The sequence below is a fragment of the Triticum aestivum genome, chromosome 6A (assembly GCF_018294505.1).
Source record: "Triticum aestivum cultivar Chinese Spring chromosome 6A, IWGSC CS RefSeq v2.1, whole genome shotgun sequence".
NCBI classification, from domain to species: Eukaryota; Viridiplantae; Streptophyta; class Magnoliopsida; order Poales; family Poaceae; genus Triticum; species Triticum aestivum.
This window is the reverse complement of record NC_057809.1, coordinates 151,785,192-151,811,737: the sequence shown is the minus strand read 5'-3', so window position 1 is coordinate 151,811,737 and position 26,546 is coordinate 151,785,192.

Genomic DNA, 26,546 nt, shown 5'->3' with positions numbered 1-26,546 from the left:
TTGTGATTCCCGTAGCATGCATGTATGGTGAACCGTTATGTTAAGAAGTTGGAGCATGATGTATTTATTGATTGTCCTCCTTATGAGTGGCGGTCGGGGATGAGCGATGGTCTTTTCCTACCAATCTATCCCCCTAGGAGCATGCGTGTAGTACTTGGCTTTGATAACTAATAAAATTTTGCAATAAGTATGTGAGTTCTTTATGACTAATGTTGAGTCCATGGATTATACGCACTCTCACCCTTCCACCATTGCTAGCCTCTCTAATACCGCACACCTTTCGCCGGTATCATATACCCACCATATACCTTCCTCAAAACAGCCAACATACCTACCTATTATGGCATTTCCATAGTCATTCCGAGATATATTGCCATGCAACTTTCCACCATTTCGTTTATTATGACACGCTCCATCATTTTCATATTGCTTTGCGTGATCATGTAGTTAACATCGTATTTGTGGCAAAGCCAGCATTCATAATTCTTTAATACTTGTCACTCATGAGTCATTGCACATCCCGGTACACCGCCGGAGGCATTCATATAGAGTCATACTTTGTTCTAGTATCAAGTTGTAATCATTGAGTTGTAAATAAATAGAAGTGTGATGATCATCATTAATAGATCATTGTCCCAAAAAGGCCAAAAAGGGCAAAAAAAAGGGAAGGCCAAATAGAAAAATAAAAATAAAAGGGACAATGCTACTATCCTTTTTTCCACACTTGTGCTTCAAAGTAGCACCATGATCTTCATGATAGAGAGTCTCCTATGTTGTCACTTTCATATACTAGTGGGAAATTTTCATTATAGAACTTGGCTTGTATATTCCAACAATGGGCCTCCTCAAGTGCCCTAGGTCTTCGTGAGCAAGCAAGTTGGATGCACACCGACTTAGTTTCTTTTGTTGAGCTTTCATACATTTTATAGCTCTAGTGCATCTGTTGCATGTCAATCCCTACTCACTCACATTGATATCTATTAATGGGCATCTCCATGGCCCGTTGATACGCCTAGTTGATGTGAGACTATCTTCTCCTTTTTGTCTTCTCCACAACCACCATTATATTCCACCTATAGTGTTATGTCCATGGCTCACGCTCATGTATTGCGTGAAGATTGAAAAAGTTTGAGAACATCAAAAGTATGAAACAATTGCTTGGCTTGTCATCGGGGTTGTGCATGATTTAAATACTTTGTGTGGTGAAGATGGAGCATAGCCAGACTATATGATTTTGTAGGGATAGCTTTCTTTAGCCATGTTATTTTGAAGAGACGTAATTGCTTAGTTAGTATGCTTGAAGTATCATTATTTCTATGTCAACATTAAACTTTTGTATTGAATCTTATGGATCTGAATATTCTTGCCACAATAAAGAAGAATTACTTAGAGAATAGGTAGCATTCCACATCAAAAATTCTGTTTTTATCATTTACCTACTCGAGGACGAGCAGGAATTAAGCTTGGGGATGCTGATACGTCTCCAACGTATCTATCATTTTAGATTGTTCCATGCTATTATATTATCTGTTTTGGATGTTTATGGGCTTTATTATACACTTCTATATTATTTTGGGGACTAACCTATTAACCCAGAGCCCAGTGCTAGTTTCTGTTTTTTCCTTGTTTTAGAGTATCGCAAAAAAGGAAAATCAAACGGAGTCCAATTGACCTGAAACTTCACGGAACTTATTTTTGGACCAGAAGAAGCCCACGGAGTATCGGAGTTGGACCAGGAGAGTCCTGGGCTGCCCACGAGGGTGGGGGCGCGCCCACCCCCCTGGGCGCGCCCCTGCCTCATGGACAGCCCAGAGGTCCACCGACGTACTTCTTCCTCCCATATATACCCATATACCCTAAAAACTTCGAGGAGCACAATAGATCAGGATTTCCGCCGCCAGAAGCCTCTGTAGCCACCGAAAACCAATCTAGACCCGTTTCGGCACCCTACCGGAGGGGCAATCCCTCTCCGGTGGTCATCTTCATCATCCCGGCGCTCTCCAAGATGACGAGGGAGTAGTCCACCCTCGGGGCTGAGGTTATGTACCAGTAGCTATGTGTTTGATCTCTCTCTCTCTCTCGTGTTCTTGAGGTGATACGATCTTGATGTATCGCGAGCTTTTCTATTATAGTTGGATCTTATGATGTTTCTCCCCGTCTACTCCCTTGTAATGGATTGAATTTTCCCTTTGAAGTTATCTTATTGGATTGAGTCTTTAAGGATTTGAGAACACTTGATGTATTGTAACACCCTCGATGCGACTATATCTCCCACATGTCGAGGCACGACTTAGAGGCATAATCGCATTGAAGGCATATGTCACAAGTTAGGCAATCTTCACAACATCCCATGTAATATAGATAATAAAAGGGGAGATAACATAGTTGGCTTACACTCGCCACATCAATCAAGTACATAAATAACATTACATCATCCAAACACTCATGGCCCGACTACGGCGCTAAAATAAAAGATAACCCAACATGCGACATGGTCCCGATCACCCCCAACTAGGCACCACTACTGATCATCAGGAAAGGAAACATAGTAACGTTGAGAGTCTTCGTCGAACTCCCACTTGAGCTCGAGTGCGTCTCCTGGAGCGGAATCATCAGGCCCTGCATCTGGTGTAATAGTAATCTGTGAGCCACAGGGACTCAGCAATCTCGCACCCTCGCGATCAAGACTATTTAAGCTTAAAGGTAAGGCAAGGTAAATATGTGGAGCTGCAGCAAGCGACTAGCAAAAATATGGTGGCTAACTTATTCGCAAAAGAGAGCGAGAAGAGGAGGCAAAGCGCGAGCGAGAAACTAGAGGACAACCTGCGCAAACATTACTCCAACACCGTGTCCACTTCCCGGACTCCGCCGTGAAAAGTCCATCACGGTAACACACTCGGTCGATTCATTTTAATTAAGTTAAGATTCAAGTTATCTACAAGCGGACATTAACAAATTCCCATCTGCCCATAACCGCGGGCACGGCTTTCGAAAGTTCAAATCCCTGCCGGGGAGTCCCAACTTAGCCCATGACAAGCTCCTCACGGTCAACGAAGGAATATACCTCCTCCCAAGACGTTCCGATCAGACTCGGTATCTCGGTTCTTCAAGACACTTCGACAGGTTAAAACAAGACCAGCAACACCGCCCGAATGTGCCGACAAATCCCGATAGGAGCTGCACATATCTCGTTCTCAGGGCACACTCAGATAGGTCAAGCTATGAGTAAAACCAACCCTCGAGTTTCCCCGAGGTGGCCCCGGAGGCTGCCTAGTTCGGACCAACACTCAGAGGAGCACTAGCCCGGGGGGGTTTAAATAAGATGACCCTCGGGCTCCGGAAACCCAAGGGAAAAAAAGGCTAGGTGGCAAATGGTAAAACCAAGGTTGGGCATTGCTGGAAAAGCTTTAATCAAGGCGAACTATCAAGGGGTTCCCATTATAACCCAACCACGTAAGGAACGCAAAATCCGGGAACATAACACCGATATGACGGAAACTAGGGCGGCAAGAGTGGAACAAAACACTAGGCGAGAGGCCGAGTCTTCCACCCTTTACCAAGTGTATAGATGCATTAAGATAACAAGATAATATAATGACATCCCAACAAGTAAATAAATATTCCAACAAGGAACGGCCTCCAATCTTCACCTGCAACTAGCAACGCTAAAAGAGGGCTGAGCAAAGCGGTAACATAGCCAATCAATGGTTTGCTAGAACATGGTGGGTTAGAGGTTTGACATGGCAATTTGGGAGGCTTGAAAGCAAGTGGTAGGCATCGTAGCATTGGCATAGCAAAAGAGCGAGCAATCTAGCATAGCAAAGATAGTAGTAATTTCGAGGGTATGATCACCTTGCCTGCAAAGTTGTCAGAGTTGATTGGATCCTCGAAAGAAAACTCAACGGGCTCCTCGTTAGCGAACTCGTCTCCCGGCCCTACCCAAACAAGACAAACAAGCAACAAGGACACAATCAACCACATGCAAGGATCAAACAATATGATGCAAAGATGGTATGCTATGCGGGATGCGATGTGGGATGCATATGCAAGATTTGACAAGGGATGCATGAACCTGGCCTCAACTTCGGAATCCAAGTGCGCCACTGGAAAGATGAGATGAAATCGCTTGAAAACGATATAAAGAACACCGGAATCGGAGTTACGGTTTGGAAATGGCAAGCGATTCAAATATGACACCGGTCCGCGATTTACAGCAAGTAGCGATCTAAATGCAACGAGATGAACATGCTACAGCGCTCAAACATGACAAAAAAATACATGGCAGGGATGTATTCATGATTCTTAACAAAACTCTAGCACTGAGCTACGGCCAATTCATCCATTAACAGATTCAAACAAGCATGGCAAAAATGCATATGGCAAACAGGTTTCAGACTTTGTGAAATTAACACTTGTCTGGAATTTCAGATCAGGTAGCACTCTTCGGAGCAACAAATCTACATGTTACAGGACCTAAACATGGCAAAGTAAAGCATGTCATGGAGCTACTCAAAGAGCTTAACAAAAGTCCCTTAGTGACCTTGAGCCAAAAGGGATCAGAAAATACAATTGCAAGCATGTGAACATGGAAAACATAATCAGATCACAGACTTACTGAAAACTGGAGCATGCTGAAAACAGATATCAAGTAGGCATGTTTATGAGCTCGATGCACTCACTACGGAGCAAGTCATGATAATCTAAGCATACATCCATCAAAACTACATAAAATACAAGCTAGACATGGCAAGAACAATAGCATAGCATGCACGGATCAACTACAACATCCTCGGCAAAATCGCTAACAAGTAGACAATCTGCCCAGATTCACAAAGTAGCAAATGTAGAGCTCTATTGACTCAAGCTAGGGTGCTCCATAATTGCAAACAAAGACATGACTGGATAGAGCAGTACAAGATTAACAAAACATCTGTACTGATCATCCTCAAAAGAGGCACGGATCGCTAGGAAACAACAAGAACATATGGCATCATGAGATAAACAGCTCAAGGACTTAGTGGAATTACTAAGTCCCTGAAATCAGCATTACCAAGTGCCTCACTTTACAAGCTTGTGCTAGTCACCACACACATCACAAAAATACATGAGTTGCACCTCTAGAAAGATGGCAAAACCCTTAACAAAACATATGTAGAACTCATGGGCATATCATGCACACAATAATCATGGCAAAAATGACAAATATCTAAATGGAGTAGCAGATCTGACAAATATCTCAAGTAGCCCCCTTCTAACAGCATTTCGGGCATCAAGATGAACTCAAATGAAAATGGTGCAATGGAATGAAATGATTTACTCTCTGAGATGAACATTTTGATATGCTATATGCCAAAAACGGAGTTACGGATGCGGAGATACGGCACGATGAACATAGGCACTTGAAACTGGAAAAAAATCGGGGACTTGGAAGAATTTCGACCTCCGGATCTAGGGTTTCACGACGGAGCGCGAACCGAGGCAGAAATCCGGCGAAGTGGCGGCGGCTCCAGCGAGGGAAGTCGAGGGGGAGGCCTGGAAGGGGCTGATCCAGCCTCCTCTCGTCCCGATCCGGCGAGGGCGGCGGCTCCGGCCGGCTATGGTGGCGAGGGGCGCGCGGCGGCGCTGGCGCCGGCGGGCTGCACGGCGGCCGGGGCGAGATCCAGCCGGCGAGGGGCGCGGGTGCGGCGGACGGCGTCGGAGGAGAAGGAGGCGCGGGGCGGCACGGTCGATGGGCCCGGGAGGGCCTCCCGCGGGCTCGGGCGGGCCTCGGGCGGCAGCGACGATGTGGGGCTCGCCCGGGCCACGTGGCGGCGGCTGGTTGGTCGGCGGCGGCAGGCGGACGTGTCGGGCCCGATTCGGACACGTCCGGTGGCGAGGGGATCTATTTTTTTAGGGTTACGGGAGGAAGGGGAAGGAGATTTTTGGGGTGACTTTAAATAGGCATAGAGGGAGCTAGGAGAGTCCAAATGAGGTGCGGTTTTCGGCCACGCGATCGTGATCGAACGATCTAGATGATGGAGAAGTCTTAGGTGGGTTTTGGGCCAACTTGGAGGGGTGTTGGGCTGCAACACACACGAGGCCTTTTCGGTCCCTCGGTTAACCGTTGGAGTATCAAACGAAGTCCAAATGATACGAAACTTGACAGGCGGTCTACCGGTAGTAAACCAAGGCCGCTTGGCAAGTCTCGGTCCCATCCGGAAATGTTTAATCCCCACACACGAAAGAAAGGTAGAAATGACCACCGGAGGAGAACGAAGCGCCGGAATGCAAAACGGACAACGGGAAAAATGCTCGAATGCATGAGATGAACACGTATGCAAATGCAATGCACATGATGACATGATAAGAGATGCATGACAACGATAAAAACACACGGAGACAAAGACCCGAACTCGAGAAAATAAAATAACTTAATGCCGGAAATGGCAAGAGTTGGAGTACAAATTGGGAAAGTTACATCCGGGGTGTTACAACACTCCACCACTACGAAAGGATCTAGTCTCGACATCTAGGACTAGAAGAACGTCGGGTACTCAGAACGGAGGTGATCCTCGCGTTCCCAGGTAGCTTCACGGTCGGAATGGTGTGACCACTTGACTTTGAAAATTTTGATTGACTTGTTGTGAGTCTTGCGTTCAGTCTCTTCAAGAATAGCAACTGGGTGCTCACGATAGGAGAGATCTTCTTGGAGCTCAATGTCTTCGAAGTTGATGGTGCGGTCAGGAGTCTTGAAGCACTTTCGAAGCTGAGAGACATGGAACACGTCATGAACATTTGCAAAGTTTGAAGGAAGCTCGAGTTGATAGGCGAGGTCGCCTCTCTTGCTGACAATCTTGAAAGGTCCCACGTATCTGGGGGCAAGCTTCCCTTTGATACCGAAGCGACGAGTACCTTTCATAGGAGAGACGCGGAGGTAAAAATGATCTCCGATCTCGAAAGCCAAATCACGGTGCTTACTATCATAGTAGCTCTTCTGACGGGATTGGGCTGCTTTGAGGTTATCACGAATGACTTTGCACATTTCCTCTGCCTCTGTGATTAAGTCATTACCCAAAAGCTGACGTTCACTGGTTTCAGACCAGTTGAGAGGGGTACGGCACTTCCTACCATACAGAATTTTAAATGGGGCCTTGCCCGAACTTGCTTGAAAACTGTTGTTGTAGGAGAATTCAGCATAAGGAAGACAATCCTCCCACTTCATGCCGAAGGAGATCACACAAGCCCTGAGCATATCTTCAAGAATCTATTGGACACGCTCGACTTGACCGCTAGTTTGAGGATGGAAAGCTGTGCTGAAGCGGATGTTGGTGCCCATGGCCTTCTGAAAAGAATCCCAAAACTTCGAGGTAAAGATGCTGCCACGGTCTGAAGAGATCACTTGTGGAATACCGTGCAGAGAGACAATCCGAGAGGTATAGAGTTCCACCAATTGAGCTGCAGTGATTGACTCTTTGATAGGCAGAAAGTGAGCCACTTTGGTGAGTTTGTCGATGACAACAAATATAGCATCGTTGCCACGCTTGGACTTTGGAAACCCAGTCACGAAGTCCATTTCAATGTGGTCAAACTTCCATTCTGGAATGGCAAGAGGTTGGAGGAGACCCGCTGGCCTTTGGTGTTCTGCCTTCACTCTTCTGCAGACATCACATTCATTCACGAATTGAGCAATCTCGCGCTTCATTCGAGTCCACCAATAAGCCTGTTTGAGGTCCTGATACATCTTCGCGCTCCCAGGGTGGATGGAGAGGAGAGAATTGTGAGCCTCGTTCATGATCACTTTACGAAGTTCACCTTTGGGTACAACAATACGATCCTCGAAGAAGAGAGTATCCTTGTCATCAAGGCGGTAGCACTTGTACTTGGGTTGACTCTTAGCAATCCCAATCTTCACCTTTTTCACCATAGCATCAAGAAGCTGGGCTTGGCGAATCTGGTCTTCCAAGGTAGGAGAGACTTGAAGGTTGGCGAGGAAACCTTGAGGAACAAGTTGCAGATTAAGTTTGCAAAAAGCTTCACAAAGCTCGGGTTGGTAAGGCTTAAGAATCAGACTGTTGCAATAAGCTTTCCTGCTCAATGCGTTAGCAATCACGTTGGTCTTGCCTGGAGTATACTCAATACTCGGATTATACTCTTGAATCATTTCGACCCATCGAGTTTGCCTGAGGTTGAGATTAGGCTGAGTGAAGATGTACTTGAGACTCTTGTGATCAGTGAAAATGTCCACTTTTCTTCCCAATAAGAGATGTCTCCAAGTCAAAAGAGCATGCACAACTACTGCCAACTCGAGATCATGAGTGGGGTAGTTCTTCTCATTAGGCTTCAACTGGCGAGAGGTATAAGCAACAACTTTCTTATCTTGCATCAGTACTGCGCCAAGACCTTGGAGAGAGGCATCACAAAAGACCTCGTACGGCTTGGATTCATCAGGCGGAGTCAGAACTAGAGCAGTGATCAATTTCACTTTCAAAGTGTTGAAAGCAATGTCACACTCTGGAGACCAAACGTACTTGACGTGCTTCTGGAGAAGATTGGAGAGAGGCTTCGCGATCTTAGAAAAGTTTTCAACGAATCTTCGACAGTAGCTTGCGAGACCGAGGAAGCTACAGAGTTGCTTCACGTTCTGAGGAGGTTCCCAATTCACAATTGCAGACACCTTCTCAGGATTCACCGCAATGCCCTTGGCAGAGATGATATGACCAAGATAAAGAACCTCATCGAGCCAAAATTCACACTTGGAGAACTTGGCGTAGAACTGATGTTCCCTGAGCTTATCGAGTACCAAACACAAGTGCTTGGCATGATCTTCCTTGTTCTTCGAGAAAACCAGAATGTCGTCGAGATAGACCAAAACGAAGTCATTGGTGTAGGCGTTGAAGATGAAGTTCATCATGCGAGAGAAAGTCGGAGGAGCGTTGACGAGGCCAAAAGACATGATAGTGTATTCATATGAACCATAGCTTGTCCTGAAAGCCGTCTTGAGAATATCTTGCTCACAGATTCGAATCTGATGATAACCCATACGGAGATCAAGCTTGGAGAATACTTGGGCACCTTTGAGTTGTTCGAACAGCTCATTGATGTTGGGAAGTGGGTATTTGTTCTTGATGGTCTTGTTCAATGGACGGTAATCAACACAAAGTCGGTCCGTTCCATCCTTCTTCTTCACAAAAAGAACACCACAACCCCATGGAGAAGAACTAGGCCGGATGAGACCCATTTTCTCTTGAATATCGAGTTGCTTCTTCAGCTCCTTTAACTCTTCAGGTCCGAGCTTGTAAGGACGCTTGCACATAAGTTCCGTGCCGGGCTCAAGATCAACAATGAATTCAACTAGCCGGTGCGGAGGCATTCCTGGAAGCTCTTCTGGAAAGACGTCTTGATATTCGCAAACGACTGGAATTTGCGAGATGGCATTGAGTTCACCCTTCTCATTGAGAGAAAACAGACGGATGGTATCATCATGAGCGGCAAAGACAATTACACCCTCAGATGAATGAGTCAATTGAATCTGCCTGGCTGCACAATCAAGCTGAGCCTTGTGCTTAGAAAGCCAATCCATCCCGAGAATAAGATCAATATCCAAGTTGCCAAGAACCATTGGGGAAGAAAGAAACTTGTAGTCGCCCAAGGTGATAGTAACATCTAGCACCTCCAGACTTGCACTCAAACGTTTTCCAGGAGAAATGATATCCATTTGTTTACCCAAATGAGAAGAAATGAACTCATGCTTGGTAAAAAAATGGCTTTGACATGAAACAATGCGATGTGCCAGTGTCAAAAAGAACTTTAGCTGGAACATCGTTAATAGGAAGGTTACCCATGATGACATCTGACGAGTCCTCTGCCTGAGCTGCATTCACCATATTGACCTTGGCATGCTTGGGGTTATGCTCGACCACAGCTGTACTTGCCGATCTGACAGGAGGAGGAGGAGGAAGACGCCTCTGATTGAGACACTTGTTGGCATAGTGACCCTTCTATTGGCACTTGTTGCACGTGACCTCTGAAAGCGGGCGGTGATACGGAGCACTCGATCTTGGAGCTTGAGACGAAGTCTTGTTCTGAAAGCCAGGGTTGGGTGGGTGGGAAGAACCACTGCCACCTTTGCTCTTCTGCTGATACGGCTGACGAAACAGAGGAGGAGGAAGCCAATACTTCTGCTGCTTGGCCACTTGAATAGAGGAAGGAGTAACATCTCTGACTCGCTTCTTGGAAGCATCACACCTCAATTGAGCAGCCTCTTGCTTCAGTGCCATGTTGTAGAACTCATCATATCTCGAGGGCTCAAAAAGAACAAGAGCTAGCTGAATTTCTTCTCTGAGACCACCCCTGAACTGGTATATCATGCTCTTCTCATCAGGTACGTCCTGCTTGGCAAAGCGGGCGAGCTTCTGGAACAACTTGTTGTAGTCATAGACAGACAAAGAGCCTTGCTTCAGGTTGCGGAATTCCTCACGCTTGCATTCAACCACGCTCTGAGGAATATGATGAGCTCGGAAATCTTGACGGAATTCATCCCAAGTGATAACACGTCCACCTCTGGAATCCTTGTACTGCTGGAACCATTTTGCAGCTTGATCTTTGAGTTGGAAGGAAGCGAACTTGACAAAGTCCTCAGGCCTGACGTTACTGCACTCGAAATGCTTGCACAGATCCACAAGCTAATCATCAGCATCGGTTGCCTCAACACAATTGCTGAAAGTCTTTGGCCCGTTAGCAAGGAACTGGTTGAGTGTAACAAAGTGATTCTGATTGTTGCCTTGGTTCCCTTGGTTGCCTTGATTGCGCTCTTGAAGAATTTGCATGATCAACTGTGTGTTTGCATTGGTTGCGGCCATCACAGCTTGCCATGCCTCCGGAGGAGGTGGAGGTGGTGGCGGATCAGGATTCAGAGTCGTGCACGTTCGAGGAGCCATCCTGAAGAGGTTGACATCCATTAGCACATTGATAGACAAATATTGAAGCTGAATCCAACGGAATGAAAATTGCAACATATAGTCTTCACATCCGAACAAAAAGAACGAATGCATTCCTCTTGAAATGGTCACATATCCATAAATTGAGAAGCCACGTAGAATTAAGGTAGATAAATAAATCAACAAGGTACGCATCAAGAACGAATAATCGGTAAGAAATCCCAATCTCAAACCAATATCCGTGGAAGAAGAACTAGAGCTACAAGAATTCCCACCTATGAAACTCCCGAACCTTTCCGGTTATGCAATCAGGTGTCGGGGATACTGTAACATCCCAAATTTTCAATTTGGGATGTTATACACTAGATCATCATGCATATCATATTTTCTTGCATTTTGGTCGATCCTAGAAATTTCACGCAACTCAAGGACCTTCGGAGAGAGTTGGGGTTTTCGTTATTTTCATATTTGAGAGTTTTCTCGAATTTGAAAAGAGGATCATTTGATTTATTTATTCTATCTTCAATAATTTTTCCGATATCAAAATATAAGAGAGGGAATAATATGACTTTCCCAAAATTGAGGAAAAATGAAGAATTAATAAATAGATCAAGTTTTGGTTTTGCCGGAGTTTTATTTGCATTTTATTTGGATAGAGAAAAATGCGCGTTTTCGAAAATTGCATTTTAGGTCCGGAGTAAAGTTCATTTTGTTCGGCTCATTTTTAGGAGTCGGGGAAAATTTACTTTAGATTTTTTGGAGTTCGTTTAGTTTTCTTTTTCTTTGTTTTTCTGCGCGCGGAATTATTTAAAAAAAAACCCCGTAGGCCAGCCGGGCCAAAGGCCCAGCCAGCCGGCCGCCCCAGCCTCCAGCGCGCTGCGGCCAGGCACAGGAGCGCAGGCCGCCGCCTCGCCTCTTGCTCTAGCCGAATCCTAGTAGGATTCTTAGCCCCCTTTCCTTTGTTTCGTTTTCCTTTTTCCTCTCTTTTTCTTGTCCCCTACCCCAAGTCTCCTCTTCCCTCACCAATATAAATACCCCAACACCCCCCCCCCCTCTAAACCCATCAAATCGAACCCCAAGCCCTCCACCGCACCCCACCCCGCGCCCTACACCGCCACCGCGCCACTCCACACCGGCGCCGCCGCACCTTGCCCACGCCGCCGCCGCCCTACGCCCCGCCGCCGGAGCCTCTCGCCGGAGACCTTGCCGGAGGTTGCCCCGCGTCTCTTTTCCTCGGATCGTTTTCTTCTAATCGTTCCAATTCTTTTCTTCTCTTCTGATTCGTTTTCTAGATCGGTTTTTCGTTTCGGTTTTCTTCTCCCCTAGATCGGATTCGTTTTCTTTTCCGATTTAGTTACCTTTGGACAGTTCGCCGGACTGTTCGTCCTAACGAACGTGATCACCGAATTCTTCTAGGTTAACGAACGTCCGTTCGTTTAACTGTTCTTCGTTTTCTTTCTGTCGGATTTATTCCGCGATCGCGATCTCAGATCCGATCTTCTTTCTAGTATTTCTTCTCGCTCGTTTATCGGAATCAGGTGATTCAAGCGCCTGGAGTTTCGTTTTGAAACTGTCGTTCCGTCTAATCAACTTAAACAAGTTTTTGCCCCGGTAAAATTTGACCTAGTTTCAACTAGCTAGAACCGAATTGTTTCTTCTGCCGTTTCTTTTCCGTCGTTCGTTCGGTTCGTTTTTTCTTTGCAACCGGAGTTCTTAAATTGAACTTTCTAGTTCGTTCTCTTGTTCGAGTTTTACCTGTGCATTAGATGAGTACTTATTGTGTGCTTGTTGTTTGTCTGCGATAGATCACCCGGATTGCGCCGCTTGTTACTTCCAAACCCTAGGACTCGCGGATCATCAGCAAGGCAAGTAACACTTTGATCATACCTTTTCTACAACCCATATTTTATTGCATTAGATCAATCCTCGCACATTGCATGACTAGGATCTAATTAAATTGTGGGTTGGGAAGTAGATGAGGTAGTACCTATCACCTGTTTTCTTTATGAAACCTTGGGAGTTACTTCTACGTTTGCTTATTATGCCATGCTATGCCAGTAGACGTGGATTGGGTGAGTGATATTCCATGACAGATGTGAGTTGATAATTTTAATGGTTTATCTAAGGTGGCAACTTGAACACGCATCTGGGTGGATTGAGGTACCTGATGTCTATCAGGACTTGCCTGTTTTTTTTGGACCGCCACCCAGGCTCAAAGGGATCATAAGATCTTTCATGCTAGAAACTTCCGTGTGCAGCCACAAGCCATTATGGGCTCTGGCATAGTTGATTAAGTTGTGCGAACTCTTACAGTGGTAGACTAGCAGATGTAGGGGATGTAGGTGTACCGGTCTACCCGATCGTAAGGTGCTAGCGCCTCTGAAAGACTGTGTCTCGGTCATCCGTTTCTCAAACACCATGTAGTGCGAGAAATCCAACGGAGGCGATCGAGTCTTGTGGGGAAAAGTGTGCAAACCTCTGCAGAGTGTATAAACTAATCATGATTAGCCGTGTCCCCAGTTATGGACAACTTGAGTATCTAGTACTTGAATATCATGTGAATCTCAACATGTTACTTCTAATTAATGTTGTTGGGTTTTAATTGTTCACTTAATTGGGATCGGAATGCTGTCAACCATTCTCGATGTTTAACAACCACCATGATAGTTAAATAAATTTATTCCTTTGCAGTAGGGAAAAACTAGCTTTACGCAAAACTGTAACCATAGAGCTTTCCACCAGCCATATATGCATATAGTATAGCTGTTTCATTCCATTACTCTCTATGTGTTACTTTGCCAGCATATTCCATGTGCTGACCTGTTTTCGGGCTGCAACTTTCATGTTGCAGACTTTTCAAACGACGAGTAAGGTGCTTAGGTCGTGGTCCTATACTCAGTGATGCCGTTGGAGTTGATGGACCCATTTATCTTCCGAGTCTTCCGCTGTTATCCTTATTAGATGGCCTTAAGACATGCTTATTGTAATAAGTTCTCTTTTGAGACAACGATGTAATAAGTGTGTGATTGCCACTCTGCTATAAATCCTTCGATGTATTGTGTGGTGTCAGCATTACTGATCCAGGGATGACACCTGAGCACAGAGCACTTGATCCATTCGGGTCGGGTCGCGACAGAGATGGTATCAGAGCACACGCTGACTGTAGGACACAACCACTAAGTTAAAGCCATAGATCACCATTCTCTTCTCATTTTCTAACTCCTCATCTTTTCTACTCTTTTAGGATGACGCACGCGAAGATTAAGTACGCTCAACCGGATGAAGGCACACCATTTGGATTTCACCTGAAGGAAGTCACCAAGTACCTGAATATTGGATTACCAAGCTTCACGGGAACTTTCAACGCCACTCTGCCTGAAGAGGAGCGCTGGAAGATTCAAGCTCACGTTCCGGGAAGGACATTCGCGCCAATCACGAAGCCCATAGATAGTGTTTTCAATGCACCAACCTGGAGTCTGGGAAGGAGCATGGCAGCTCATATCACCATAGGACGCATTGGAGAAGTCTACCAAGAAGACCTCAAGGACACTATCTACCAGATTTGCGGACGCCGAGATGAACAATGGGAGTTAGTCAACACCAAGAAGGATAGATCCATTGCATCTTTCATCCAGGAGTTAAACCAGCACATTCGACGCCACGAGAACCAAATGTGCAATGATATGATAGAGTTGAAGAATGCGAAGGCAAGGATCATCGAGCTAGAAGGAGAACTGAAGTCTACACGCAAGGACTACATGGACGAGATCGTAGCTCTAGCAAGACACAATGGCGATCTTAAGCAGGAAATTGAAGAACTCAAGAGGAAGTTAGCATCCCAGGAAGAAGACGAGTACGTCGCATGTCCAGAACACTACATCATCATCGACGACACCGATTCGGATCCAAGTGAACCCGACTTTGAAGACGAAGCTGGAGCAGATATCATGGAGTCTTCCACCGGTTCAAATTTCTAGATGACCACCAGATAGTAGTAGTATTCCCCCATGTAAATAGTATAGTCGAGCACTTTTGCGATAGTTAGACCGTTTGTAAGCCTTGTTTGATTGATTGAAGTGATTTTGTGTGCTTTTTGCTCATGTGCATAAGGGTAGTGTTTTCTCTTTAGACCTCACTCTATTCTTATATCTCGTATTTTCTAAACCCTCAGATGCCTCCAAGACGTGACAATGGATTTCCACCGGAGCTCACTCAGTTAATCCAACATCAGAATCAATTGATGCAGATGTTAGTCCAGAACCAGCAGAACAACAACAACAACCCACCACCGCCGCCGCCACCTGTTGAGCACTTAGCCCGTTTCCTTAGGCTGAATCCGCCGGTGTTTTCCAGTAGCACCGAGCCGATAGTAGCAGACGATTGGCTCCGCAAGATAGGAAGGGAGTTGACCACTGCAGGATGCACGGATGGTGAGAAAGTGAAGTTTGCCGCTCACCAGCTTGACGGACCCGCGGCAGCATGGTGGGAGAATTTCACAGCCACTTACCCAGTTGACACTGTCACATGGGATCAATTTCAGCAAGCTTTCCGCATTGCCCATGTTTCAGCAGGAGCTATGGCCATAAAGAAGTGTGAGTTTTGCAACTTACGCCAAGGAGGAAGGACAGTTGGCCAGTACGTTGACGACTTCAGCAAGTTAGCACGTTATGCCCCAGATGACGTTGCTATGGATGCAGCTAAGCAGGAGAAGTTTTTGGAAGGATTGAATGATGAGCTAAGCATGCAGTTGATGGTAGCCACTTTCAACAACTACCAGGAGTTGGTAGATCATGCCATCATGATCGAAGGAAAGCAACAGCAGATTGAGAACCGTAAGAGGAAGTATGGACAGGGGAAGTATAACTCTGGAGCTTAGCAGAAGCCCCGTTTTGCCCCTAAACCGGGATTTCAGTTTCAGCATACCCATGGAGGAGGTAGCTCGCACAACCATAATGGCCACAAGAATGGTAATGGGAATGGAGGAAGCAACGGCCAGAACCGGACCACCCCATCGACCCCAGCCAAGAAGGATTTGAGCCATGTCACTTGCTATAAGTGTTCCAAGACCGGACATTGTGCCAATGAATGTCCTGAAGGCCAGAATGGAAATGGCAATGGAAGCTCTGGGAAGAAGCCGAACCCTTTCAATAGGGGACAAGTGAACCATGTTAATGTGGAGGAGGTTGAAGATCAGCCCGATGCAGTAATCGGTAAGTTTTTGGTTAAGTCATTTACCGCATTCGTTCTTTTCGATACTGGTGCATCGCATTCATACATATCAAGGGGATTTGTGGAAAAGTATAGCCTGCCCACTAGGATTCTTAAAACACCTATGCTAGTAAGCTCACCAGGAGCAGAGTACATGGCCAGACAAGGATGTTTCCAAGTGCCATTAAGTATAGGAAGGCATGTTTTCCCAACGGATTTGATTATTCTGGAATCTCAAGGATTGGATGTGATATTAGGCATGGATTGGTTGTCGATGTATGGAGGAAACATCGATTGCGCTAGTAAGTCAATTTTGCTTACCACACCAGAAGGAAGAAGGATCAAGTATGTATCCCGGCATGTGCCACACAGGACACAAGTAAACTGCCTAACAGGAGTTGTGCAGGAGGAAGTACCAGTGGTAAAGGATTTTCCTGATGTATTTCCTGAGGAATTACCAGGCATGCCACCGGATAGAGACATTGAGTTTTTGATTGAGTTATTGCCAGGTACAGGCCCAATATCGAAGCGACCGTACCGGATGCCAGCAAAGGATTTGGTGGAAATTAAGAATCAGATTAAGGAGTTATTGGATAAAGGTTACATTCGCCCAAGTTCTTCACCTTGGGGATCACCCGTACTTCTAGTGGAAAAGAAGGATGGATCATTAAGGATGGTTGTAGATTATCGGGGGTTGAATGAAGTAACCATCAAGAATAAGTACCCACTGCCAATGATTAATGATCTGTTTGATCGTTTGCAAGGAGCTAAAGTGTTTTCCAAGATCGATTTGCGATCAGGGTACCACCAATTGAAGATTCGAGAGCAGGACATACCTAAGACAGCATTCACCATGAGATATGGACTGTATGAGTATACCGTTATGTCATTTGGATTGATTAACGCACCTGCCTATTTTATGAACCTGATGAACAAAGTGTTTATGGAGTTTTTGGATAAGTTCGTCATAGTGTTCATTGATGACATCCTGGTTTATTCAAAGAATGAAGAGGAGCATAAGGAACATTTGCATTTGGTTTTGGAGAAACTAAGGGAACATCAGTTATATGCCAAATTCAGCAAATGCGAGTTTTGGTTGAAGTAAGTTGGATTTCTTGGACATGTTATATCCGGAGAAGGTATAGCAGTTGACCCCACAAAGGTTGAGACTATAACCGAATGGGAAGCACCAACAACAGTTGGAGAGATCCGGAATTTTCTTGGACTCGCAGGATACTACCGGAGATTCATTGAGAACTTTTCAAAGATTGCAAAGCCTATGACGGAGTTGTTGAAGAAGGATACTAAGTTCAAATGGACTGAGGAGTGTGAGGCTAGTTTCCAGGAGTTGAAGAAACGTTTGGTTACCTCACCAGTATTGATTTTGCCAGATCAGACCAAGGATTATGAGGTGTATTGCGACGCTTCACGTCGAGGACTTGGAGTAGTGCTTATGCAGGAAGGGAGAGTTGTTTCGTATGCTTCACGACAACTGAAGCCTCATGAGTTGAATTATGCCACACATGATTTGGAGTTAGCAGCCGTAGTGCATGCGTTGAAAACGTGGAGACATTTCCTCATTGGAAATCATTGTGAGGTGTACACGGATCACAAGAGTTTGAAGTACATTTTCACTCAGAAGGAGTTGAACCTCAGACAAAGGAGATGGTTGGAGCTCATCAAGGATTATGACATGAGATTGCATTACCATCCCGGAAAAGCTAATGTAGTAGCTGATGCATTGAGCCGTAAGAGCCATGTCAATATGGTAATGACAGGAGAAGTACCAAAGGAGTTAGCAGAAAACCTTCGTGAGCTATGTTTGGAAATAGTTCCGAGAGGCTATGTAGCAGCATTGGAGATTCAGTCAACATTGATGGATAAGATCAGAGAAGCTCAGAAATCTGACAAAGAGATTGCTGCTATAAAGGAGAAACTTAGCAAAGAAAAAGCTAAGGAATTTCATGAGGATGAGCACGATACCTTATGGTTTGAGGACCGTGTTTATGTGCCAAATGACACAGAGATCAGGAAGTTGATTTTGCAAGAGGCACATGATTCACCGTGCTCGATTCACCCAGGGAATACCAAGATGTATTTGGATTTGAAGGAAACATTCTGGTGGACCGGAATGAAGAAGGATATTGCAGCATATGTAGCAGTTTGTGACGTATGCTAGAGAGTAAAGGCAGAGCATCAAAAGCCAGTAGGATTGTTACAACCATTGCCGATACCCGAATGGAAGTGGGATAAGATAGGCATGGATTTTATCACAGGACTACCCAGGACAAAATCAGGCTATGACTCGATATGGGTAGTAGTTGATCGTTTGACAAAGGTAGCACATTTTATTCCAGTTAAGACCACTTACACCAGTGCTAAGTTGGCAAAGATATACATGACTAGAATCATTTGTTTGCATGGAGTTCCAAGGAGTAACGTATCAGATAGAGGAACCCAATTTACCTCAAAGTTTTGGAATCAGTTGCATGAAACTTTAGGAACCAGACTAGAGTTCAGCACAGCCTTTCATCCGCAGACAGATGGACAGACCGAGAGAGTCAATCAGATTTTGGAAGATATGCTGAGAGCTTGTGCACTAGATTATGGATCTAGTTGGGACGATAACTTGCCGTATGCGGAGTTTCCTTATAACAACAGTTACCAATCCAGTTTGAAGATGGCACCTTTCGAAGCTTTATACAGAAGGAGGTGCAGGACACCGTTGTCATGGGACGAAGTTGGAGACCGTCAATTCTTTGGACCAGATTTGATTAAGGAGTCTGAACAGAAGGTTAAGTTGATTCGCGATAGGCTCAAGGTAGCCCAATCCAGGCAGAAGAGCTACGCAGATTCTAAACGCAAGGAGACAGTTTACGAAACCGAAGACAGAGTTTATCTTCGAGTATCCCCACTTCGAGGAGTTAAGCGCTTTGGAGTTAAGGGAAAGTTAGCACCGTGTTTCATTGGACCATATAAGATCTTGCAACGTATGGGAGAAGTCGCTTATAAGTTGGAATTACCAGAGGGACTGTTAGGAGTTCATGATGTATTCCATGTTTCTCAGCTGAAGAAATGTCACGCCGAGATGGCGGAGGTACCGCTAAGAGATACCGTGCCGCTTGAAGCGATTCAGTTGAAGGACGACTTAACGGATGAGGAGAAGCCAGTCAAGATTCTCGAATATGCCAGCAGAGTTACTCACAGCAAGGTTATCAAGTTTTGCAAAGTTCAGTGGAACCACCACCCAGAGGATGAAGCCACCTGGGAGAGAGAAGAAGATTTGCTCAAAGATCACCCTCACCTATTTTCTAGCCAACCCGAATCTCGAGGGCGAGATTCATCTTAAGGGGGGTAGGTTTGTAACATCCCAAATTTTCAATTTGGAATGTTATACACTAGATCATCATGCATATCATATTTTCTTGCATTTTGGTCGATCCTAGAAATTTCACGCAACTCAAGGACCTTCAGAGAGAGTTGGGGATTTCGTTATTTTCATATTTGAGAGTTTTCTCGAATTTGAAAAGAGGATCATTTGATTTATTTATTCTATCTTCAATAATTTTTCCGATATCAAAATATAAGAGAGGGAATAATATGACTTTCCCAAAATTGAGGAAAAATGAAGAATTAATAAATAGATCAAGTTTTGGTTTTGCCGGAGTTTTATTTGCATTTTATTTCGATAGGGAAAAATGCGCGTTTTTGAAAATTGCATTTTAGGTCCGGAGTAAAGTTCATTTTGTTCGGCTCATTTTTAGGAGTCGGGGAAAATTTACTTTAGAATTTTTGGAGTTCGTTTAGTTTTCTTTTTCTTTGTTTTTCTGCGCCCGGAATTATTTAAAAAAAACCCGCAGGCCAGCCGGGCCAAAGGCCCAGCCAGCCGGCCGCCCCAGCCTCCAGTGCGATGCGCGCCAGGCACAGGAGAGTTTTCCTTTTTCCTCTCTTTTTCTTGTCCCCTACCCCAAGTCTCCTCTCCCCTCACCAATATAAATACCCCAACACCCCCCCCTCTAAACCCATCAAATCAAACCCCAAGCCCTCCACCGCACCCCACCCCGTGCCCTACACCGCCACCGCGCCACTCCACACCCGCGCCGCCGCACCTTGCCCACGCCGCCGCCGCCCTACGCCCCGCCGCCGGAGCCTCTCGCCGAAGACCTCGCCGGAGGTTGCCCCGCGTCTCTTTTCCTCGGATCGTTTTCTTCTAATCGTTCCGATTCTTTTCTTCTCTTCTGATTCGTTTTCTAGATCGGTTTTTCGTTTCGGTTTTCTTCTCTGAAACCCTAGATCGGATTTGTTTTCTTTTCTGATTTAGTTGCCTTTGGACCGTTCGCCAGACCGTTCGTCCTAACGAACGTGATCACCGAATTCTTCTAGGTTAACGAACGTCCGTTCGTTTAACCGTTCTTCGTTTTCTTTCTGTCGGATTTATTCCGCGATCGCGATCTCAGATCCGATCTTCTTTCTAGTCTTTCTTCTCGCTCGTTTATCGGAATCAGGTGATTCAAGCGCCTGGAGTTTCGTTTCAAAACCGCCGTTCCGTCTAATCAACTTAAACAAGTTTTTGCCCCGGTAAAATTTGACCTAGTTTCAACTAGCTAGAACCGAGTTGTTTCTTCCGCCGTTTGTTTCCGTCGTTCGTTCGGTTCGTTCTTTCTTTGCAACCGGAGTTCTTAAATTGAACTTTCTGGTTCGTTCTCTTGTTCAAGTTTTACCTGTGCATTAGATGAGTAGTTATTGTGTGCTTGTTGTTTGTCTGCGATAGATCACCCGGATTGTGCCGCTTGTTACTTCGAAACCCTAGGTCTCGCGGATCATCCGCAAGGCAAGTAACACTTTGATCATACCTTTTCTACAACCCATGTTTTATTGCATTAGATCAATCCTCGCACATTGCATGACTAGGATCTAATTAAATTGTGGGTTGGGAAGTAGATGAGGTAGTACCTATCACCTGTTTTCTTTATCAAACCTTGGGAGTTACTTCTATGTTTGCTTATTATGCCATGCTATGCTAGTAGACGTGGATTGGGTGAGTGATATTCCATGACAGATGTGAGTTGATAATTTTAATGGTTTATCTAAGGTGGCAACTTGAACACACATCTGGGTGGATTGAGGCACCTGATGTCTATCAGGACTTGCCTGTTTTTTTTGGACCGCCACCCAGGCTCAAAGGGATCATAAGATCTTTCATGCTAGAAACTTTCGTGTGCAGCCACAAGCCATTATGGGCTCTGGCATAGTTGATTAAGTTGTGCGAACTCTTACAGTGGTAGACTAGCAGATGTAGGGGATGTAGGTGTACCGGTCTACCCGATCGTAAGGTGCTAGCGCCTCTGAAAGACTGTGTCTCGGTCATCCGTTTCTCAAACACCATGTAGTGCGAGAAATCCAACGAAGGCGATCGAGTCTTGTGGGGAAAAGTGCGCAAACCTCTGCAAAGTGTATAAACTAATCATGATTAGTCGTGTCCCTGGTTATGGACAACTTGAGTATCTAGTACTTGAATATCATGTGAATCTCAACATGTTACTTCTAATTAATGTTGTTGGGTTTTAATTGTTCACTTAATTGGGATCGGAATGCTGTCAACCATTCTCGATGTTTAACAACCACCATGATAGTTAAATAAATTTATTCCTTTGCAGTAGGGAAAAACTGGCTTTACGCAAAACTGTAACCATAGAGCTTTCCACCAGCCATATATGCATATAGTATAGCTGTTTCATTCCATTACTCTCTATGTGTTACTTAGCCAGCATATTCCATGTGTTGACCCGTTTTCAGGCTGCAACTTTCATGTTGCAGACTTTTTAGACGACGAGTAAGGTGTTTAGGTCGTGGTCCTATACTCAGTGATGCCGTTGGAGTTGATGGACCCATTTATCTTCCGAGTCTTCTGTTGTTATCCTTATTAGATGGCCTTAAGCCATGCTTATTGTAATAAGTTCTCTTTTGAGACAATGATGTAATAAGTGTGTGATTGCCACTCTGCTATAAATCCTTCGATGTACTGTGTGGTGTCAGCATTACTGATCCAGGGATGACACCTGAGCACAGAGCACTTGATCCATTCGGGTCGGGTCGCGACAGATACAGGGGAAGCATAATATCTCACCCAAATCTAGCAAATCCTACATCCAGCTGTATCCATCCTTCAACACATAACCGAGAAAACTTCGGAAACCATCTACCTCAACCTTCGAGAAGCATCCGTTATACAAGTTATGGCAATACTCCCGAACTCCCGCCCCAGTACTGGGTGGCGTCGAGGTTATCTCACCAACGAACTGCATAAAAGAGATTTTTGATGTCGGCGTATTAAACTCAGGCATTCCAGAACTACAATGATAAAATTATGATGACAACACCTTAGAGCTCAACTCCCCGGGACACTTCCATAAAACCCCTGACAGGAGGCACCAAGACAATGTTGTCATCATAAAACCATCGGAACGATTCCAAGATACCCGCGTGATCCTAAATTTTTTTAGTGAAATTTGAGAAGAGAAAAGTCAAAACTCTACGTCAGGATGCCTTACCAGAGCGATGAGGAGACTGGGAAGTAAAAAGAATTCCTAAACTCTCTGATATATAATTCCTAAATGACTCAAAACATTTTTCTAGACACAACTCGGCCGCTAAAAATGATCAAGCAATGGGGCTCCTAAGGTCGGGGAAGGCTCTGATTACCAACTTGTAACACCCTCGATGCGACTATATCTCCCGCGTGTCGAGGCACGACTTAGAGGCATAATCGCATTGAAGGCATATGTCGCAAGTTAGGCAATCTTCACAACATCCCATGTAATATAGATAATAAAACGGGAGATAACATAGTTGGCTTACACTCGCCACGTCAATCAAGTACATAAATAACATTACATCATCCAAACACTCATGGCCCGACTACGGCGCCAAAATAAAAGATAACCCAACATGCGACGACACGGTCCCGATCACCCCCAACTGGGCACCACTACTGATCATCAGGAAAGGAAACATAGTAACGTTGAGAGTCTTCGTCGAACTCCCACTTGAGCTCGAGCGCGTCTCCTGGAGCGGAATCATCAGGCCCTGCATCTGGTGTAATAGTAATCTGTGAGCCACAGGGACTCAGCAATCTCGCACCCTCGCGATCAAGACTATTTAAGCTTAAAGGTAAGGCAAGGTAAATATATGGAGCTGCAGCAAGAGACTAGCAAAAATATGGTGGCTAACCTATTCGCAAAAGAGAGCGAGAAGAGGAGGCAAAGCGCGAGCGAGAAACTAGAGGACAACCTGCGCAAACATTACTCCAACATTGTGTCCACTTCCCGGACTCCGCCGAGAAAAGGCCATCACGGTAACACACTCGGTTGATTCATTTTAATTAAGTTAAGGTTCAAGTTATCTACAAGCGGACATTAACAAATTCCCATCTGCCCATAACCGCGGGCACGGCTTTCGGAAGTTCAAATCCCTGCAGGGGAGTCCCAACTTAGCCCATGACAAGCTCTCATGGTCAACGAAGGAATAGACCTCCTCCCAAGACGTTCCGATCAGACTCGGTATCTCGGTTCTTCAAGACACTTCGATAGGTTAAAACAAGACCAGCAACACCGCCCGAATGTGCCGATAAATCCCGATAGGAGCTGCACATATCTCGTTCTCAGGGCACACTCAGATAGGTCAAGCTATGAGTAAAACCAACCCTTGAGTTTCCCCGAGGTGGCCCCGCAGGCTGCCTGGTTCGGACCAACACTCAGAGGAGCACTGGCCCGGGGGGGTTTAAATAAGATGACCCTCGGGCTCCGGAAACCCAAGGGAAAAAAGGCTAGGTGGCAAATGGTAAAACCAAGGTTGGGCATTGCTGGAAAAGCTTTAATCAAGGCGAACTATCAAGGGGTTCCCATTATAACCCAACCACGTAAGGAACGCAAAATCCGGGAACATAACACCGATATGACAGAAACTAGGGCGGCAAGAGTGGAACAAAACACTAGGCGAGAGGCCGAGCCTTCCACCCTTTACCAAGTGTATAGATGCATTAAGAAACAAGATAATATAATGATATCCCAACAAGTAAATAAATGTTCCAATAAGGAACGGCCTCCAATCTTCACAATCAACCACATGCAAGGATCAAACAAGCAACAAGGACACAATCAACCACATGCAAGGATCAAACAATATGATGCAAAGATGGTATGCTATGCGGGATGCGATGCGGGATGCATATGCAAGATTTGACAAGGGATGCATGAACCTGGCCTCAACTTGGGAATCCAAGTGTGCCACTGGAAAGATGAGATGAAATCGCTTGAAAACGATATAAAGAACACCGGAATCGGAGTTACGGTTTCGAAATGGCAAGCGATTCAAATATGACACCGGTCCGCGATTTACAGCAAGTAGCCATCTAAATGCAACGAGATGAACATGCTACAGCGCTCAAACATGACAACAAAATACATGGCAGGGATTTATTCATGATGCTTAACAAAAGTCTAGCACTGAGCTACGGCCAATTCATCCATTAACAGGTTCAAACAAGCATGGCAAAAATGCATATGGCAAACAGGTTTCAGACTTAGTGAAATTAACACTTGTCTGGAATTTCAGATCAGGTAACACTCTTTGGAGCAACAAATCTACATGTTACAGGACCTGAACATGGCAAAGTAAAGCATGGCATGGAGCTACTCAAAGAGCTTAACAAAAGTCCCTTAGTGACCTTGAGCCAAAAGGGATCAGAAAATACAATTGCAAGCATGTGAACATGGCAAAAACATAATCAGATCACAGACTTAGTGAAAACTGGAGCATGCTGAAAACAGATATCAAGTAGGCATGTTTACGAGCTCGATGCCCTCACTACGGAGCAAGTCATGATAATCTAAACATACATCCATCAAAACTACATAAAATATAAGCTATACATGGCAAGAACAATAGCATAGCATGCACGGATCAACTACAACATCCTCGGCAAAATCGCTAACAAGTAGACAATCTGCCCAGATTCACAAAGTAGCAAAAGTAGAGCTCTATTGACTCAAGCTAGGGTGCTCCATAATTGCAAACAAAGACATGGATGGATAGAGCACTACAAGATTAACAAAACATCCTTACTAATTATCCTCAAAAGAGGCACGGATCGCTAGGAAACAACATGAACATATGGCATCATGAGATAAACAGCTCAAGGACTTAGTGGAATTACTAAGTCCCTGAAATCAACATTACCAAGTGCCTCACTTTACAAGCTTGTGCTAGTCACCACACACATCACAAAAATATATGAGTTGCACCTCTGGAAAGATGGCAAAACCCTTAACAAAACATATGTAGAACTCATGGGCATATCATGCACACGATAATCATGGCAAAAATGACAAATATCTAAATGGAGTAGCAGATCTGACAAATATCTCAAGTAGCCCTCTTCTAACAGCATTTCGGGCATTAAGATGAACTCAAATGAAAATGGTGCAATGGAATGAAATGAATTACTCTCTGAGATGAACATTTTCATATGCTATATGCCAAAAACGGAGTTACGGATGCGGAGATACGGCACGATGAACATAGGCACTTGAAACTGGAAAAAATCGGGGACTTAGAAGAATTTCGACCTCCGGATCTAGGGTTTCATGACGGCGCGCGAACCGAGGCAGAAATCCGGCGAGGTGGCAGCGGCTCCGGTGAGGGAAGTTGAGGGGGAGGCCGGGAAGGGGCGGATCCGGCCTCCTCTCGTCCCGATCCGGTGAGGGCCGCGGCTCCGGCCGGCTATGACGGTGAGGGGCGCGCGGTGGCGCTGGCGCCGGCGGGCTGCGCGGCGGCCGGGGTGAGATCCGGCCGGCGAGGGGCGGGGTGCGGAGGACGGCGTCAGAGGAGAAGGAGGCGCGGGGCGGCGCGGTCGATAGGCCCGGGAGGGCCTCCCGTGGGCTCGGGCGGGCCTCGGGCGGCGGTGACGATGTGGGGCTCGCCCGGGCCACGTGGCGGCGGCTGGTTGGTCGGCGGCGGTGGGCGGACGTGTCCGGCCCGATTCGGACACGTACGGCGGCGAGGGGATCTATTTTTTTAGGGTTGCGGGAGGAAGGGGAAGGAGATTTTTGGGGGTGACTTTAAATAGGCATAGAGGGAGCTAGGAGAGTCCAAATGAGGTGCGGTTTTCGGCCACGCGATTGTGATCGAACGATCTAGATGATGGAGAAGGCTTAGGTGGGTTTTGGGCCAACTTGGAGGAGTGTTGGGCTGCAACACACACGAGGCCTTTTCGGTCCCTCGGTTAACCGTTGGAGTATCAAACGAAGTCCAAATGATACGAAACTTGACAGGCGGTCTACCGGTAGTAAACCAAGGCCGCTTGGCAAGTCTCGGTCCCATCCGGAAATGTTTAATCCCCACACACGAAAGAAAGGTAGAAAT